Below are 5,656 nucleotides of genomic sequence, written 5' to 3' on the forward strand. Positions count from 1 at the left end.
GCTGGGGCTGAAAAATCAGCTGTAAGTAACAAGAGACCAGCATCATTGTGGTGAAGTCTTCTGGGAGGTATCTCCTCAGGGTCAGCACAAGGGGACCCATGCCTCTATCTCAGTCTGGAAGCAGGACTTGGTAATGTGTAAGAGTCTCCTGCATGGTTCTGGTGTTGAAATTGTGAAAGGGGTCACAGAGAGCAGTTGAGGCTTGGCACTCTGAGAGGCCAGGAAAGGCCATAGGTGAAAATGGAGTTTCAGTTGCAGTGAGGAACTCATGATTGATGGGGTCATGGAGAGAATATGAGGCTTTGCACCCCAAGAGGCAAGAGTAGGCCATGGTGAAGGTGTAACCTCAGTTTCAGTGGAGACCCTAGATTTTTGGAGATGTCGGGACCATGGGACGACCACCAAGGACAGCAGTAGGTGTGGAATGGAGCTGGCCTGGGTCTGCAAGATGAGCTGTGTGTGCTGTGGATGGCAGTCAGAAAAGTGGAGCTGCCAGAACCCTTTGGAGCCCAGAAGATCATGAGTGAATCCCAGATGTCCAGCCTCAAGCTACTTTGCTGGACTTTGGTTTTGCTTAGGTGTGTCCAATTCTTCCTTTTGAAATAAGACAGTATTTGTTTTGGATATTACAGAAGCCCACCCACAGTTATGAGGCTTTTAAAAGAGACAACGGACTTTGAAGTGTCTGGGTTTTTTAAAGACAGTGGGGTTTTTAAGGTTGTACTGTCTTATGTTGTGATATTAATGTTAACATCATATCTTGGGGACAAGAATTGGAAAGGCTATGGTTTAATAGTGATGTGTTTGTGTGTCAGGTTGATGAGGGGTCAATTGTGCTAGATAGCTTTAGTGTGAACTTGACACACCTGGGTTGCGGGAGCCTCAATTGGGGAGTTGCCTTCATTGGACTGGCCATGTCCATGGGGCATGTTCTTGACTGTTGAGTGATGTGGGAGGGCCCAGCCCACTGTGGGTAGTGCCCCCCCGGGCAGGTGGGCCTGTGTTGGATAAGAGAGCAAGCTGAGCAGGGGCCGGGGAGCAAGCCAGTAAACAGTGCTCCTCCATGGCCTGTGCTCCAGCTCCTGCCTGCAGGTTCCTGCCCTGAGTTCCTACCTTGGGCACCCAGATGAACTGTGATCTGGGCGATGTCAGTTAAATGAACCCTTTCCTCCCCAAGTTGGTATTGGTCAGAGTGTTTTGTCACAGCAATGAAGAAACAAACTGGGACAATGATCAAGTAGACTTTATTCCAGAGATGCAGGGATGGTTCAATATACATGTCAATAAACGTCATAAGTCATATAAATGAACTCAAAGATAAAAACCACATTGTCATCTCAATAGATGCAGAAAAGTCTTTTGACAAAATTCAGCATATATTCATGATAAAAGTTCTAAGGGGAATAGGACTGGAGGGAACATAGTTCAACATAATTAAAGCCATATACAACAAACCCAATATTATTTTAAAGGAAAAAAACCTGGAAGGATTCCCATTAAAGTCAGGAATCAGACAAGGATGTCCACTATCTCCACTCCTGTTCAATATAGTGTTTGAAACTCTTGCTAGAGCAATAAGACAAGAAAAGGAAATTAAAGGAGTACTAATTGGAAAAGAAGATGTCAACTTATCCCTTTTTGTAGACAATATGATATTATACCTAAAAGATCCCAAAAATTCCATGAGAAAATTTCTAGAAGTGATTAATGCTTTTGGTCCAATGGCAGGTTATAAAACCAATCTACAAACATCAGTAGCCTTTCTATGTATCATTAACAAGCAATTGGAGTAAGAATACACAGAAACCCTCCCATTCATAATAGTCTCAAAAAAATGTCTTGGAATAAACTTGATCAAAGACATCAAAGATCTCTACAACGAAAATTTTAAATCTTTAAAGAAAGAGATTGAGGAAGACATCAGAAGATGGAAGGACCTCCCAGGCTTATGGATTAGAAAAACTAATGTTGTGAAAATGACCATCCTACCAAAAGCAATATATAGACTCAATACAATTCCAATCAAATTCCCCATGACAATTTCATAGAATTAGAAAAATAAATCCTTAAATTCATATGGAAGCACAAAAGACCCTGGATAGCCAAAGCAACAATGAGCACAAAGGACAATGCTGCAGGGATTACTATACCAGATTTCAAACTATACTCCAGCGCTATAGTTATATAAACAGCATTGTACTGGCACAAAAGTAGACACATAGATCAAATGGAACATCATTGAAGACCCAAACCTGAGTAACACAATTTCAGCCACCTGATATTTGACAAAGGTGCCAAGAACAGGCAATGGAGAAAAAACAGCATCTTCAACAAATGATTCTGACAAAACTGGATCTCCACCTGTAGAAAAATGAAACTAGATCCTTATCTTTTACCTTGCACAAAAGTCAACTCCAAATGGATCAAAGACCTCAATGTGAAACTGGAAACTCTGAAACTATTAGAAGAAAACATTGGCAATAACCCATAAGATATAGGTGTAGGAAAGGACTTTCTAAACTGGACATCAGTTGCTCAGGAATTAAGGCCAAGAATCCACAAGTGGGATCTCATTAAACTAAAAAGCTTCTGTACAGCAAAAGAAACAGTTCAGAAAGTGAAGAGACAACCCACACTATGGGAAAAAATCTTCACCAATGACACATATGACAGAGGTTTAACATCCAGAATATATAAAGAATTCAAAAACAAAGAAGCAAGAAAGCAAATGACCCAATTAAAAGATGGACTAAAGATCTAAACAGAGAGTTCTCAAAGGAAGAAATAAAGATGGCAAAGGAACATCTTTAAAAGTGTTCAACATTGTTAGTAATTAGGGAAATGCAAATTAAAACTACCTTAAAATTTCACCTTATCCCAGTCAGACTGGCTAAGATCAAGAGAATAAATGATACCAAATGCTGGTGAGGACATGGAGAAAGAGGAACACTCATTCACTGCTGGTGGGATTGCAAACTCATGTAACCCCTATGGAAAGCAGTGTGGAGAACTCTAAAAAACCTACCATATGACCCAGTTTATCACTCCTTTGCATATACCCAAAAGGATTCTATTGCAGAGACACTTGTACATCCATGTTTATTGCTACTCTTTTCACAATAGCTAAGAGATGGAAGCAACCTAAGTGCCCCTCAAATGATGAGTGGTTAATGAAAATGTGGTCCATTTACACTATGGAGCTCTACTCAGCAGTAAAGAAAGGTGAAATAATGAAATTTGCATGTAAATGGATAGATCTAGAAACTGTTATACTAAGTGAAGTAACACAGACTCAGAAAAACAAGACATACGTTCTCCCGCATTTTGTGGGTCCTAGCATCAAATCCTTATAAGTGAGTGCATATCCTGCTGTAACTGCAGGAACCAGGAAAGTGGAAGGAAATCAGGGAAGTAAAAGGAGAGAAGGAACCTGAGAGAGAAGAATAGTAGGAAACAGGCATTACTTTTTTTGTAAAAAAAAAAGAGGGGGTTAAAGGAAAGGAGGAGAAGGAGGACTATACAAAGAACTATGGGAATAAAGGGGAAGAAGGAGCTCAAAAGAGGTGGAAATTATCAAGGGAGAAATGGAGAAAATGGGGACACTTTAAATGGGAAAGGTGGGGAGGGAGGATAAGACAGGGAGAGAAAAGGGAGACATAAATAGTGCCTAGCTAATATAAAAAACTAGAGGGAATTGTATTAGTCCAAAAACCTACTGAAAAAAGTACACATACAATATCCCTACATGAGTCTGTGAGTATAGCTGAAAACCACATAACAAGAAATAGTGCCAGACTGGAGAAACCTTCCTTTGAGTTGTTGGCCAGGGTAGTCCAAGAGACTACCAAAATTACACAAGCTATTGCCCAGTCCTTGACTGCCTCCCAGAACTTGATGGTAAGACCCTACTGCTCAAGACAGGACATACTTTGGACACAGGATTTAGAGCAATGGAGCTGGAACTGATTTGGAAGCCACCTCCCCTGAAGGCAGCTCTCATAGCTTTGAAGAGCACTACACAAATGGGTAACGGAGAACATCAATTGATGGTCCAACCCTAGCTTCAAGGTCTAAAACCCACATCAAATGACATTGGTGCAGTAGTGGCACTTTTATCTTGGGGGTAATCAACAGCTATATAATTGGACTTAAAACCCACTCAGTGGGAGGAAACTCATGTCTGGTACTGTAAACCTATCCAAATACACATAGCTGGAGTAGTCATAGATCTTGGAGAAAAACCAAGGCTCCCATATCCCTAAACAAATGTAATTTCTTACTGTGTGCAAAATACGGATCCTTAAATTTACAGACAAATATCCCAGTCACCACCCATCAAAGTAGCTACTTTTTCAACAGACAGGGATTATTATAGACTTACACCATTAGTCACATACAGAGACTCCCTGTGAATTACCCAAGCCTAAGTGGAACATTTAGGATGCAACCTCTACACCTAAGACTCATGGGACATAGAACAAGGGATGAAGAGAACACTAATGCATCTTTCAATTCTCATCAATGAAGCTCCCTCATGCAACAGAGGGCCAGGAACACAAAAGGTCACAAATGGCCAACATGCAGAGAATAAGAGTTGGCAGAGTATGGGTCCTTGGACAGGTCTCCTATATTGTCCTTGGACAGGACTCATGGACCATTGTGGAAGAGGGGATGGAAAGATTGTAAGAGGCAGGGAGGAGGTGCATGACCATGCGGAAATAGTCGTACAGGCGCCTGGGACCGTTCTCATGCAAACCTACAGCAATGGTGTCAGCATGCACAAGACTCATGCAAACTTAGGCAGACAAAACCCAGCACAGAACTGTGGAAATGAACAGCAAGCCCGAATCATAGTGAAGAATTATTGGCAGCTGATTACTTCTGGGTGAGGAAGAGCTGATCTTGAAAAGAGAGACTCTAGATAGGCTGACTAACTTGCACTGAGGGACATCTCAGGACACTAACTTTACATAATAGGCCTTAATACAAATGACAGAATGTATGAACTCCAGGGGGGGGGGACTATGGGAGGGTACTAAAGGGGAAGGGAGGAGGGGGTATAAAGATGATTTTGTGTATGAAATACACACAAAAAAATTCAATAAAAATTATTCTAAAAAAAGATGAAATTGTAGGTAAAGACCAGCCAAAATTTTATCAAATGTTCTGTTTCAGTTGAATAATCCTTTTACCACATGTCTACAAGGTTAAAATACTTCAGCATTATTACATCAGTTTAATAATTTGTATTAAGAAAATACTATCTTAAGACTATACTTTCAGGGATCATTTCCATAGTTCATTACTAGAGAAGTTTCTCTGACTATGTAGAGTACCTGAGCTCATTTCCTGGTATGACAACGAATTTGTCTACAGCAACAGGGTGGTGGACCCTCATGGTCCACATGGCCTTCAAGGAGTAAGAACCCTAACAACCACTGACCCCAGCAAGAGGAAGAGATAGGCCCTCATCTGAGGGGGTCCTTGCCCCAACTCAGCCCCCAACACTGAGTATCTTCCTTCACAGTTTCCATCCTAGACCCCCTGAAGAAGGGGAGGAGCTTAGGGAGCCCTACTCTCTTGAATACCATCAATAAAGTTCACTGCATTCCTCCCTCCCCCCCACCGCCAAAAAGGAAAATACTATCTTTAAAAA

General features: G+C 41.3%; 1 pseudogene; it reads left to right on the forward strand.

Annotated features, from left to right (window-relative positions):
- Positions 1-5,267: 5,267 nt before the first annotated feature.
- LOC115068199 lies at positions 5,268-5,354 on the forward strand (annotated as a pseudogene).
- Positions 5,355-5,656: the final 302 nt, after the last annotated feature.

This window comes from Nannospalax galili, unplaced genomic scaffold, assembly GCF_000622305.1.
Source record: "Nannospalax galili isolate Female #2095 unplaced genomic scaffold, S.galili_v1.0 scaffold751, whole genome shotgun sequence".
NCBI classification, from domain to species: domain Eukaryota; kingdom Metazoa; phylum Chordata; class Mammalia; order Rodentia; family Spalacidae; genus Nannospalax; species Nannospalax galili.